The sequence below is a fragment of the Anomaloglossus baeobatrachus genome, unplaced genomic scaffold (genome assembly GCF_048569485.1).
Source record: "Anomaloglossus baeobatrachus isolate aAnoBae1 unplaced genomic scaffold, aAnoBae1.hap1 Scaffold_74, whole genome shotgun sequence".
In the NCBI taxonomy this organism is placed as follows: domain Eukaryota; kingdom Metazoa; phylum Chordata; class Amphibia; order Anura; family Aromobatidae; genus Anomaloglossus; species Anomaloglossus baeobatrachus.
Window position 1 is genome coordinate 219159 of NW_027445118.1, and position 14915 is coordinate 234073.

Below are 14915 nucleotides of genomic sequence, written 5' to 3' on the forward strand. Positions count from 1 at the left end.
TTATCTTTCACACCTTTTACTTGCTTTATTGATGCAAAAAGCTGTGCCAAATAGCAAACTCATCTCCACTCAACTTGACCAACTCTGCTATGTCCCGTGCAGTATCTTATTCTCAGTCTTATCTAGATCATTTGCAATTGAATAGAATAGATCCCTTTTGGCTGCTTATGACTGTGTAAAATATGTAGTTTTACTGGGCTGGGATGAGAGAATCCATTGAAGCATGGTGTAGGGATTGTGGTTCCTGTGTGCTAAGAAGAGAGGCTGGCACCAGCCAGAAAGCCCCATTGCAGCCAATAATCACTTAATAACTTTTTCAACTTGTCATCATATGGGAGGCCTTCCATTCCTTGTAGTAGTCTAGTTGCCCACCTTTGAACTGACTCTAACTTCTGAATGTCCTTATTAAAATGTGGAGCCCAAAACTGGTTCCCATATTCCAGATGTAGCCTTACAAGTGATTTATAGAGGTGTAACAATACGTTGGGATCACGGGATCTAATCTCCCTTTTTATACACCCTAAAATCTTGTCCCAAGCAGCATTCCATCAGCCTCTGGAAGGTTCCTGGCGCATTGCACAGCTCGAAGGGCATGCTTTTGAACTCGCAGAGACCCATAGGGGTGGCGAAGGCGGTCTTCTCCCGGTCTGCCTCAGCAACGGACACTTGCCAATAGTGACTAGTGAGATCAAGGGTAGAAAAATAATTTGCAGTTCTCAATGCAGCTAGCGATTCCTCAATACGGGGAGTGGTGCCGTCCTTCTTTTTTAACAGGATCAACAGAGCTGCCCAAAGGCTACAACTGTCACGGATAACCCCAGCCGTCTTCATGTTGCTCAACATGTCCTTGGTACACTGGCAATGTGAAGGTGGTATTGGCTTATAGCTCTCTTTGATGGGTGGGTGTGCACCTGTGGGGATGTGGTGTTGGACCCCTTTTATTCCCCCAAAATCTAGCGGGCTTCCCACCGGTAACCCGCTCCCCAGCTTGGATGGATGCTGAGGGAGCCCCTTTTGCCCGCAGGCTCTGGCCCTGGGAACTGTAGCCTTGGCGGTGACTGTGCTTCCCTCTACGGTGTGAGCTGTTGCCTTCAATCGGGTCTTGACTGCTGGGAAACCCTGGAGGTTCCTGTCGCTAACGGATTTGACCGGTTTTACGGCGACTCCTAGCCTGGTCGGGGTCCGTAGGCCCTGCCGGATGGTGCTGGCTTCTCTTCACTCCCCGATCTGGTACCGGCGGGCCACCGCCCATCCCCGGTCCGTACGGTTCACTCCAATCAGCCTCTCCTGCAGAAGGTCACCACCGTCTGCCAACCTTGCTGAGTGCCCGGGCCACACACCCGGACACGGTCAGTCTCCTCTCCTCTTCACTTCTCTAACTCCAAAACTGATCTCTAATCTGACTCCTTTTCCCGCCTCCAGGACTGTGAACTCCTCGGTGGGTGGGATCAACCGCCTGGCCCACCCCCTGGTGTGGACATCAGCCCCTGGAGGAAGGCAACTAGGATTTGTGTTTAGCTTCGGTGTGCCTAGCCGGAGTGTAGAGTGTGTTGGTGTAGTACCTGTGACGACCTGGCTTGTCCAGGGCGCCACATTCCCCTATAGTAAAATGCAGACCGTCCGCGGGCTGCCCGTCCATCACCGGTTTTATTTTCACAACTGAAAAAGAATAAAACGGTAAAACATGTAAAAGCATCATAAACATTTTACAACGGTACAGCTTCCGCTCTTCTCCCACCCAAACAACCTGGCCCTGATGCTGCCCCTAAGAAGCGGGCAGCACCCCTTGACCCCAGTAGAGCACCAAGTTGCCCGAGCGGGTTCTGTCTCTTTCACGGGGCCCACGTCCAAGGGGACCCCTGAACCCCCGGAGGATCGCCACCGGTTACGGTAGTGGCGGGCCTAGGCCATCCCTTTCCTCCAGGCCCATCCTCCCAAATCAGCCTCTCCGGAGGCAGTAACGGTGTCAAGCCAACAAACATTTTTATTTACATTGCACTAAGTTTGTGGTTGCCCTGCAAGTTCTCGGGCTTGTCCGTAAGCAGTTCCTTACGCAATGGTTGCACAGTCCCTACGGGGACAACAGTTGCCGGCAACGGCCGGTTTAATCACGGTTCAATCAGGTAAACTTCTTTGGTTGATCATCTTTACTTATCATTTAAAACTTTCAAACTGGTACACTCAACACATAAAGCCCCCCCCTTTTAAAGAGTAGTTTCCCTTTACCTAAGTGGGGGTCTACCTAGGTTGGGGCGAGTGGACCTTCGGGGTCCGGTGTCAGTGGTGACAGGCAGTGGGGCAGAGGGAACAGTCAGTTCCTCCTCCCTGCTATCATGTGGGGCAGGCGGAGGCGTAGGGGAGCTGGGTACAGGTACATCCCTGGGCACTGGCTCGCGGTTAACCGTTTCCATCATTTCTTCATCCACGGGTTGTGGGAACAGTATCACTGGAAGGATCACCGCACCGTTCTGTGTAGGCCAGTCTGCTGGAAAATCACCCATCATGGTGTGGATTACCTCTTTTTCCTTCTCCACTGGACTGGGAACTGGAGCCTCATCCGCTACTCTCAATGCTGGTGGGCACTTCTTCAGGTGGTCTCGGGAAACCATGGCCAAAGTCCCCCCCTGGTCACGGCTGATCTGGTAGGCCTTCCCATTCTCCCATCCTGTGGGCTGGACTACATACGGGGTTTTTTCCCATTGATCATCCAGCTTGTGGGCCCTTCTTTTCCGCTTCAGCACTACATCCCCAGGTTGGAAGGAACCGGCAGGCGCCTTCTTGTTGAAGCACTGCTCCTGTTGTCCCTGACTCCGGCACAAGTTCTTTTCAACATACTCCTGGACCTGTCGGTACTGTGTCCTCCGCCGAGTGTCCCATTCAGCTGTCGACAGGAGTGCTTCTGAAGCTTCCAAGCCCATTTCCAGATCCACTGGTAGCCGGCCGGGACGAGCTCTCATCAGGTATGCTGGAGTGCATTTCGTAGAGCTGGAAGGGATGTTGTTGTACATATCGACCAGGTCAGGTAGCTTCTCCAGCCACAGGTTCCGCTCTTCCAGTGGTAACGTCTTGAGGAGGCCCAGGACCAAGTGGTTCATCTTTTCACAAATGCCATTGGTTTGGGCGTGGTAAGGCGTGGTCCGGATTTTCTTGCAGCCGTACAACTGGCAGAATTCCTGGAATACCTCTGCTTCAAAGGCCGGACCCTGGTCGGTAAGCACCCTCTCCGGGTACCAATGCGGTCAACAGAAATAAGCCTGGAAAGCCTTAGCAGCGGTGCGGCCGGTTAAGTCCTTAACTGGGACAACCACCAGGAACCTCGAGTAGTGGTCTACGATGGTCAGAGCGTAGGTGTACCCACTTCGGCTGGGGGTGAGCTTTACATGGTCAAGGGCAACCAGCTCCAGCAGTTGGTGTGTAATGATCGGGTGTAGGGGTGCCTTCTGGCTGGCCTCGTCCTTCCTTCTCAATGCGCAAGGGCCACATTCTCGGCACCAGGCCTCCACAGATTCCCGCATTCCACTCCAATAGAACCGCTCTCTTAACAACATCTCTAGCTTCTTCCACCCGAAGTGCACTGCACCATCATGGTATGCTTGCAGGACGGTGGGCACGTTAGCCTGGGGAGTCACCAGCTGGCGGATCGTCTCGTGAGTCTTTGGATTAATCAGCTCGCGATACAACTTCCCCTGGTGTAGGTATAGCCGGGTCCGTTCTTGCCACAGACGTTGGGCTTCGGCAGGGGCAGCAGGGTCTATCCCAGCAGAACCCTGTTCCACTAGAGTCTTGACCAGGCGGACAGCAGGTGCCTGGTCCTGAGCTTCCTGCCAGTCCTGTCGGGGCAGCGGATCCAGGTTCACCCGTTGTTGGTAGACATGCACCTTCTCAGTGAATGGCCGGTGAAATGCAGGCAACTCGATCTCTTCGAGGTCATCATCCTCTGGCCCCTCTTCCGACAGGTGGGGCATCCGGGAGAGTGCATTGGCATTGACGTTGGTACGGCCGGCCCGGTACTTGATGGTGAAATCGTAGTTGGCTAACCTGGTCACCCACCGCTGCTCCAACGCGCCCAGCTTGGCCGTATCTAGATGGGTCAGCAGGTTATTGTCTGTGTACGCGGTGAACTTGGCTGCTGCCAGGTAATGGCGGAACCGCTCGGTGATAGCCCACACCAGTGCCAAGAGCTCAAGCTTGAAGGAGATGTAGTTCTCAGGGTTCCTCTCAGTCGGTCGGAGTTTTCGGCTAGCATAAGCTATTACCTTTTCCCTTCTGTCTTGGACCTGGGATAGAACAGCCCCCAAGCCCACATTTCTGGCGTCGGTGTAGAGGATGAATGGGCGGCTGTAGTCAGGGTACGCTAGGATTTCCTCTCCGGTCAGGGCTGTTCTCAGCTGGCGGAAGGATTCCTCATGCTTTTCTTCCCACACCAATGGGGCTACTAGGGATCTACCACCCTTGGTCTGTCCTACGAGGAGGTCTTGCATGGGGGCAGCCATCTTTGTGTACCCCTTAATGAAGCGACGGTAATATCCCACCAGGCCCAGAAACTGCCTCACTTCCCTCACTGTGGTCGGTCTCGGCCAGTCTTGGATGGCGGTGATCTTCTCGGGGTTGGGGGCGACACCTTCCGCACCAACCACATGTCCTAGGTACTGCACTCTGGGTTTCAGCAGATGACACTTTGAGGGCTTCAACTTCATCCCATACTTGGCAAGGGACGCAAACACCTCGGCTAGGTGCTCCAGGTGGGCTTCATACGTCTGTGAGTACACAATCACATCATCCAAGTACAGCAAAACGGTCCCATAGGCAGTCTTCTCTCGGTCTTCCGGTGCCACGGCCACCTGCCAGTACCCGCTGGTGAGGTCAAGGGTGGAGAAGTAGTTAGCGGTTCTCAGCGAGGCCAGGGACTCTTTGATGCGGGGCAGAGGGTAAGCATCCTTATGCGTTATCTGGTTAATCTTCCGGTAATCCACACACATCCGCATGGTGCCATCCTTCTTCTTAACCAGCACCAACGGAGCGGCCCAGGGACTACAGCTGTCCCTAATAACCCCTGCCTCCTTCATGTTCCTCAACATGTCTTTGGCGCATTGGTAGTGCGCAGGGGGAATAGGCCTGTATCTCTCTTTAATAGGGGAGTGTGTACCGGTAGGGATGTGGTGTTGAACCCCTTTAATCTGCCCAAAATCTAGAGGGTGCTTGCTAAAAACCCGCTCATACTCCTGTACCACCCGGTATACCCCTTCCTTGTGGTGTATGGGGGTATCATCAGTGCCGACATGTAGCTCTCGATACCACTCGCCTAACTCCCCCAGGGATGAGTGGGAACCGGCAGCAGGCGGTGTGACCGGGGGAACGGCTTCATGGATCGTGTGGGGATCTAGAGTGAGCAATTTGGCAAGGGTAGCGTACCGGGTGGTGCATGAATGCACACATATTGGTTTTATAATCTTATTGTATTACTTTATATTCTTATTTCACTTGTGCATATCTCCACCATAATCCTGGCTAAGAAATATAGCTTTTTTTGGGGTACACAGGTAGTAAGGTCTTCTTTCTATTTCTTTAGGGGTGATATAGCCTGGTGGAACTCTAGACCTCTAACATTATATATGCACCCTTTTTCTTTATGGTTCTTGGACACCTTATAACATTCTTCCATACATATATATCTTTCTCATAAATTATAAATAATTAGGCATTTTTATATATTTTATTTACATTTTCATAAATAACTTTTTACAAAGCATGGGGGACATTCTCACATACATATAATTTTCATGTACGCATTCTGAAAATTTACGCATAAACCGTACACACTCCTTTTTGTAACAATTTCTATAACTCATTCGCTGAACTCTCATCCCGGATATTCATTCTTACACCGAATTTCCTGTTATAACACAACATTCATGATTTTTATTCAATTTATTTTTATTTTTTAGGTTTATTAGTAGTGATGAGCGAGTACTAAAAAGCTCGGGTGCTCGAAGCTCGGGCCGAGCCTCCCAAGATACTCGTGTACTCGGCCCGAGCACCGAGCCCAATGTTATCCTATGGGAGACCCGAGTATTTTTGTGAAATGACCACCGGCAGCATGTAGAAACCCTAAAAATGGCACAAAAGTCTCCGAAGAGTGCTCAAATGACATGGCAACAGCATGGGGAAGACCCCTTGAAGCATTTATCACTCAAAAGTCACAGCTGTGAATAATTTTGTCCGCGTTTTACGCCATTTTTACGGACTCACCAGAAAACCTTCCAAAATGACACCAAAATGATTTTTCATAGCGGAAATGTTAAGGGCACATACCCAATAGTGAGATAGAGCTAATGTATGTTACTTTTTGAGATCAATACATGAAAGATTTTACGTAAAACATTGTGTGGCACTCCGATGTCCCTGAGAAGAGACGTACATAAAGGCCTCTGAGTCTAATGTGCCCATTTTGAGGAACTGAGTCTTTGTAGTATTTTCCTTTGCCAGGGCAGTCCAAAATTGTGAGGTTCACCAATGCCCCTGCATACAGACGTGCATGATGGCCTGTAAACCTGAAGTGCCCATTGTAAGGAAGTGGGTCTATTGTAGTATAGCCCTTAGGCAGGGCAGCCAAAAATTGGGAGGCTCCACGTTGTCCCTGGATAGAGACGTGCATGAGGGCCTCAAAACATTAAGTGTCCAGTGTCAGGAAGTGGGTGTATTATAGTATAGCCCTTAGGCAGGGCAGCCAAAAATTGGGAGGCTCCACGTTGTCCCTGGATAGAGACGTGCATGAGGGCCTGTAAACCTGAAGTGCCCATTGGAAGGAAGTGGGTCTTTTGTAGTATAGCCCTTTGGCAGGGCAGCCAAAAATTGGGAGGCTCCACGTTGTCCCTGGATAGAGACGTGCATGAGGGCCTGTAAACCTGAAGTGCCCATTGGAAGGAAGTGGGTCTTTTGTAGTATAGCCCTTTGGCAGGGCAGCCAAAAATTGGGAGGCTCCACGTTGTCCCTGGATAGAGACATGCATGAGGGCCTCAAAACATTAAGTGTCCATTGTCAGGAAGTGGGTGTATTATAGTATAGCCCTTAGGCAGGGCAGCCAAAAATTGGGAGGCTCCACGTTGTCCCTGGATAGAGACGTGCATGAGGGCCTGTAAACCTGAAGTGCCCATTGGAAGGAAGTGGGTGTATTATAGTATAGCCCTTTGGCAGGGCAGCCAAAAATTGGGAGGCTCCACGTTGTCCCTGGATAGAGACGTGCATGAGGGCCTCAAAACATTAAGTGTCCATTGTCAGGAAGTGGGTCTTTTGTAGTATAGCCCTTTGGCAGGGCAGCCAAAAATTGGGAGGCTCCACGTTGTCCCTGGATAGAGACGTGCATGAGGGCCTCAAAACATTAAGTGTCCATTGTCAGGAAGTGGGTGTATTATAGTATAGCCCTTAGGCAGGGCAGCCAAAAATTGGGAGGCTCCACGTTGTCCCTGGATAGAGACGTGCATGAGGGCCTCAAAACATTAAGTGTCCATTGTCAGGAAGTGGGTCTTTTGTAGTATAGCCCTTTGGCAGGGCAGCCAAAAATTGGGAGGCTCCACGTTGTCCCTGGATAAAGACGTGCATGAGGGCCTCAAAACATTAAGTGTCCATTGTCAGGAAGTGGGTGTATTATAGTATAGCCCTTTGGCAGGGCAGCCAAAAATTGGGAGGCTCCACGTTGTCCCTGCATAGAGACGTGCATGAGGGCCTCAAAACATTGTTCCCATTGCAAAGGAGCGGGTCTCCTGTCGTTGTAATGTCCATTCTGCAAAGAATGGGCGAAAAAATTTACCACTGGGGGTATACCTGAAACAAAGGCCTAACTCTTGTAACGGTCATCATGGTGGCGCATTAGGAGAAGGAGGAGCAGTCCAGCGATTATCCAAAGTCCAGAAGTGTGTACCCATGGGTGACTGGAGGTACATGGCAAATTCCCGTTACAAACTTTAAATTCCGCTCTCATTTGCTGGTGGTGTGGTGAAGTCTGGCCCAATCCAACCCTTGTTCATCTTGATCAGAGTCAGCCTGTCAGCATTTTCAGTTGACAGGCGGGTGCGTTTATCTGTAATGATTCCACCTGCGGCACTAAAAACACGCTCTGACAAAACGCTAGCGGCAGGGCAGGCCAGGACTTCCAAGGCGTAGAGAGCCAATTCATGCCACGTGTCCACCTTGGATACCCAATAATTGTAAGGCACAGAGGAATGTCGGAGTACAGTTGTTCGATCTGCAAGGTACTCCTTGAGCATCTGGGCAAACTTAGGATTTCTTGTGGCACTACCCCGCACCTCAGGGGCTGTGGTACGTGAGGGGCTGAGAAAACTGTCCCACATCTTAAAGACTGTTCCCCTACCTCTGGCGGATTGGACTTGTGCCTCTCTCGGCTGTACGCCTTGGTTGTCCACTGATTCCTGACCTATGCCGCTAGCGTTTTGTGAGGGGAATGCTTTGCCTACTTCCGTGACTATGGCCTTCCGGAACTGCTGCATTTTGGTTGACCTCTCCGCCTCGGGAATAAGAGACATAAAGTTCTCCTTGTAGCGTGGGTCTAACAGTGTTACCAACCAGTAATGATTGTCGGCCAAGATGTTCTTAACGCGAGGGTCATGAGACAGGCAGCTTACCATAAAGTCAGCCATGTGCGCCAGACTCTTAACAGCCAGGACTTCAGTAGCCTGACCAACACGTTGACTGAACATGCTGTCCTCCTCCTCCTCCTCCTCCTCCTCCTCATCTACCCTGTCCTCTGGCCAGCCACGCTGAACCGAGGATATGACTGGTGTGCATGTCATATCCTCAATTTGGCCGGAGATTTGCTCCATGTCTTCATCCTCCTCCTCGTCATAGTCCTCCACTGCACGTTGTGATGAGACGAGGCTGGGCTGTGTGTTATCACCCACACCCACTACTGTTTCTTGCTGCAACTCATCGCGCTCCGCCTGCAATGCATCATGTTTGGTTTTGAGCAGAGACCGTTTTAGAAGGCAGAGTAGCGGTATGGTGACGCTAATAATGGCGTCATCACCACTCACCATCTTGGTGGAGTCCTCAAAGTTTTGGAGGATGGTACATAGGTCGGACATCCATCTCCACTCCTCAGGTGTTATGTGTGGAGTTTGACCCATTTCCCGACGGCTTAGGTGATGCAGGTACTCAACAACTGCCCTCTTCTGCTCACATATCCTGACCAACATGTGCAGAGTTGAATTCCAACGCGTGGGGACATCACACACCAGTCTGTGAGCCGGAAGATGCAAACTGCGCTGAAAGCCGGCAAGGCCGGCTGAAGCAGTAGGTGACTTTCGAAAATGTGCAGACAGGCGGCGAACTTTTACCAGCAGATCAGACAGCTCTGGGTATGACTTTAGAAACCGCTGAACCACGAGGTTGAGCACATGGGCCACGCATGGAACATGTGTCAGCTGGCCTCGCTTCAAAGCCGCCACCAGGTTCCGGCCATTGTCACACACGACCTTTCCTGGCTTTAGGTTCAGAGGTGTGAGCCAGTGATCTGCCTGCTGTTTCAGAGCTGTCCACAGCTCTTCTGCATTGTGGGGTTTGTCACCTATGCAGATTAGCTTCAGCACAGCCTGTTGCCGCTTCGCCGAGGCAGTGCTGCAGTGCTTCCAGCTTGGGACTGGTGTGGAGGGTACAGTGGATGAGGATGCGCAGGAGGAGGAGGAGGCTGAAGAGCATGACATTCCGGAGCTGTAGAGTGTGGGTGAAACACTGACTGAGGTAGGGCCTGCAAACCTTGGTGTGGGAAGGACGTGTTCCGTCCCTCGCTCAGACTGGGTCCCAGCTTCCACAATATTAACCCAGTGTGCCGTCAACGAGATGTAGCGGCCTTGCCCACAAGCACTTGTCCACGTGTCTGTGGTTAGGTGGACTTTGGGTGAAACAGCGTTGTTCAGGGCACGTGTGATGTTTTGTGACACGTGGTTATGCAACGCGGGGACGGCACACCGGGAGAAATAGTGGCGGCTGGGGACCGAGTAACGTGGGACAGCTGCCGCCATCAGGTCGCGGAATGCTTCTGTCTCCACCAGCCTAAAAGGCAACATTTCCAGCGCAAGCAGTCGCGAAATGTTAGTATTTAGAACTGTGGCATGTGGGGTGTTGGCAGTGTATTTGCGCCTGCGTTCAAAGGTTTGCTGAATGGATAACTGAATGCTGCGCTGGGACAAGGACGTGCTTGATGATGGTGTTATTTCTGAGTAGGCAACTGCAGGTGCAGGACCGGAGGAGGCTTGTTCGCAGGCAGCATGGACAGGGGATTGGCTCGCATGCACAACCAGCGAAGACGTAGCAGTGACATTAGCAAGCACTGCTCCTCGACTCTGTTGTACTTCCCACAAAGTCGGGTGCTTGGCTGACATGTGCCTGATCATGCTGGTGGTGGTCAGGCTGCTAGTTTTGGTACCCCTGCTGATGCTGGCACGGCAGGTGTTGCAAATGGCCTTTTTAGAATCATCTGGATCCAACTTAAAAAACTGCCAGACTCGGGAAGACCTAACATTTGTACAGGCACCTTGTGTCGTGTTGTTGTTCCGGGGAACGGTTGCCTGACTTCTGCCTGGAGCCACCACCCTGCTTCTTACTGCCTGTTGGGATGCTACGCCTCCCTCCCCCTGTGCACTGCTGTCCTCGCTCTGCATATCCTCCTGCCAGGTTGGGTCAGTTACTGGATCATCCACCACGTCGTCTTCCTCTTCCGCACCCTGCTCCTCCTCCTGACTTCCTGACAATTGTGTCTCATCATCGTCCACCCCTTGTTGAGACACGTTGCCAACTTCGTGAGAACGTGGCTGCTCAAATATTTGGCCATCTGTACATACGATCTCCTCATGACCCACTTCAACATGAGCTGGCGAGAGGCCAGAATGTGCGAATGGAAACGTGAACAGCTCTTCCGAGTGTCCAAGTGTGGGATCATTAATGTCCGAGGACATGTACTCAGCCTTGTGGTAGGAAGGAGGATCAGGTTCTGAAATGTGCGGTGCAGTATCACGGCTACTGACACTTGACCGTGTGGAAGACAGAGTGTTTGTGGTGGTGCCAATCTGACTGGAAGCATTATCCGCTATCCAACTAACAACCTGTTGACACTGGTCTTGGTTCAAGAGCGGTGTACTGCTGCGGTCCCCAAGAATTTGGGACAGGACGTGCGAGCGACTAGATGTGGCCCTTTGTTGTGGCAAAATTAGAGCTTGCCCACGACCTCGGCCTCTGCCTGCACCACCATCACGTCCACTTCCTTGTTCCTTGCCAACGCCCTTGCGCATTTTGCAATGCTGTGCTGACGTGTATTCACTAGACTTGGGCGTTATATCAAAGTTTGTGCAAATTGTGCACCTGTACGCTGCCACCGACAGGCACACACGTGCGGTTTTTAAATGCAAGCACGGACGCACTAAGAACCTAACAGGTTTTAGGAGCAAAAATTAATGACGAGAACTCTGACACTATCAGCCACTGCTGACTGACGTGTATTATACACTACACTTGTGCGTTATATAATAGTTTGGTAAAAACGCACACAAGTGCACCTGTACGCTGCCACCGACAGGCACACACGTGCGGTTTTTAAATGCAAGCACGGACGCACTAAGAACCTAACACAGGTTTTAGGAGCAAAAATTAATGACGAGAACTCTGACACTATCAGCCACTGCTGACTGACGTGTATTATACACTACACTTGTGCGTTATATAATAGTTTGGTAAAAACGCACACAAGTGCACCTGTACGCTGCCACCGACAGGCACACACGTGCGGTTTTTAAATGCAAGCACGGACGCACTAAGAACCTAACACAGGTTTTAGGAGCAAAAATTAATGATGAGAACTCTGACACTATCAGCCACTGCTGACTGACGTGTATTATACACTACACTTGTGCGTTATATAATAGTTTGGTAAAAACGCACACAAGTGCACCTGTACGCTGCCACCGACAGGCACACACGTGCGGTTTTTAAATGCAAGCACGGACGCACTAAGAACCTAACAGGTTTTAGGAGCGACAATTGCTGAGAAGTCTGACACTATCAGGACTGTTTTAGACTGTGTACACCAGCCCCAGATATGATGAAGGCTGGTATACGGTCACCACTAGGAATGGCTATATACCCTGCTTGCCTGCCTGCCTGCCTGTATACTGCTACAATAGTCCTGACAAGGACTCTTTTGGTCACTAGCCTGTATTCCAACCTGGCTATACCCTGCCTGTATACAGCAACAATAGTCCTGAGAAGGACTCTGCTACTGTACTCCGACCTGGCTATACCCTGCCTGCCTGTATACAACTAGAATAGTCCTGAGAAGGACTTTTGGTCACACTGTTTGCAGCCCTGCTACGGAAATAGCTATAAAGGGCCGCAAACCTTTCCCTGAAGCAGCGACCCTCTCCCTGCACTGACTGTCTGGATAGCTGTGAGCAGAGCACAGCGCGCCCGCCGGTATAAAGGCTCGGTCACGCTGTGCAGGCCGGCCAATCACTGCAATTCCACAACTAACAGGGCTGTGGCATTGCAGTGGTCTGCCAGCCAATCCCTGCATGAGGGCTGGCTCTCAAAAGAGCGCCAACATGCAGGGATGAAGACCACGAGTACAGCACGAGTATCGCGAGATTACTCGGTCCCCGTCGAGTAGACCGAGTACAGTGATACTCGTGCGAGTACCGAGTAGTAACAAGCATGCTCGCTCATCACTATTTATTAGTAAAATGGCTTACACTCCCCTTTTTTCCACTTTTTTCTTCACTACTTTTATAAAGAAATTTTTCCTTTCTTTATTCTTAATGCAATTTTATATAGCAACACCACCATTTTTTGCCACGAACATAATTTTTCTTGTCCGTCATCCCGTTCACCCTTACAGGGTTGTGGACAGATGCACTTGTCACTACACTTCTAAGACTCAATACAGGGTCTGGAGCTCAATGCTCCCTTTTTGTTTTTTTTTTCTTCTTTTTTTTCTTTTTTTCATTTTGTCCTTCTTCTTCTTCTTTTTCTGATTTTTGTCTCAAAAAGCTGATGAAATTTGAAACACTATACCCCAGTGATTTTATAAATGTTTCTCAATATATCACTTGAGAACTTTTATGGCCGGTATTGTAACAGTTGACCATCCCGGCAGTATTTGAAATACAGCAGTCAGTCCTCTGACGTAGCTCCATATGTGTATATATAGAGGTTCTTCCTCCTTTGATTGCATACTGTTCTTTTTTTGCCCTGATGAAGGAGACAGTGATCTCTGAAACACATTGACCGGAAAAAAGAATAAAGAGATGAAATAATTAACATCAGTTTCCTTTGGTGACAGCGCGGCACGCACCCGATTTTCCTCCTATACGTTATTGCTCTTCTACTAGGGGCTGCGGCTGTCGCCATTTGTAACGTGCATTTAGGGGTTGTGACTGGCACAACCTTAATAGGTGAGTGCAACTACTATTAATTATTTATTACCTTACCAGGTAAGACCCTAATTTGTGCGTCTCCTCCAGAGTTATTTCCCTGATTATTAATATCTGACAGGCAGTGATTGATCCTGCATTCTCACCTTCCTCTCTGTTGCACATTCTTATTGTTCCTATATGCTCTCTATTTCCATCAGACTTTTTTTGTCCTTCGGTGGGGCTCTAACATATGTGCACCATTTTTTATTTATTTTTATGGATTCCTTTCTTTTTTCATGCTAGCGTTCATTATGCAGTAGTCATTCATGATATATCTTATATTTGTGAATCCATTAGGGCTCTATATGTCTGGTGCATCACATTGGGTCTTTTCAGTGCACAATAGGCACCTTTTTCTGTTATGCTCTGCTGCCACCTTATGGACATCCTATCAGTGATGCCAGAAAAAAATGGACATGTCTCCGTGCAGCAACTACGGACACGCGGGTACGCCGCACGGAGACACGTGCAGTGAAAAATCACTGATGTGTGAGCAGACCCATTCATTATAATGGATCTGCGTATCTCAGTGATTCTGTTATGTTTAAAAAAAAGCACAAACGTACCAGAATCACTGACGTGTGAAACAGGCCTTATAGTGTTTTGATTTATGTATGTATTATACAACTTCTGTGGATCTTGTATGAGTGACTTTTCTTCATTTTATTGGATTGTTTTAAAATATTGAAATAAAGTCACGCTTCCTATGCATCCTTTTGTATTCTGATTGGCTACTATAATACAGTTTTTAGGCACTGAGATCGATACCAGAGGCATGGTCTTCCGCTTACCAGAGGATAAGCTCAAAAGGCTAAGGGACATAATAGAAGGGTTTAGTGCTGTTAATAAGGTGGCATTAAGATAAATGAAATATATCTTCTCGGTCTTCTCGTTTTCTTGCTGAGTTGTGCCAATGGACAGAGTTTTTTCTAGACATTTGCTATTGGAAACTCAGGGAACCAAAGCTCCTGGATAGAGTTGAGCGCGGTTCGTGGTTCGTGGTTCTCCAGTTCTAGGCTCGAGTGATTTTGGGGCATGTTCTAGATCGAACTAGAACTCGAGCTTTTTGCAAAAGCTCGATAGTTCTAGAAACGTTCGAGAACGGTTCTAGCAGCCAAAAAACAGCTAAATCATAGCTTGGTTTCTGCTGTAATAGTGTAAGTCACTCTGTGAATCAAACTATTAGCACATTTCAGTGTATAGTGTGCGTGAACAGCGCCTTCAGATCACTGCTGCTTCTATAATGGCGATCGCCATTTTTTTTTTTTTCTTGTCTTCCTTCCCTAAGTGCGCGCGTCTTGTGGGGCGGGCCAGCATGTCAGCCAATCACAGACACACACACAGCTAAGTTGACTTTGAGCCAGAGAAGCAACGGCATGTGTGATAGGATCTGCATGTCACATGTCCCTGCATTATAAAACCGGACATTTTCTTCACGGA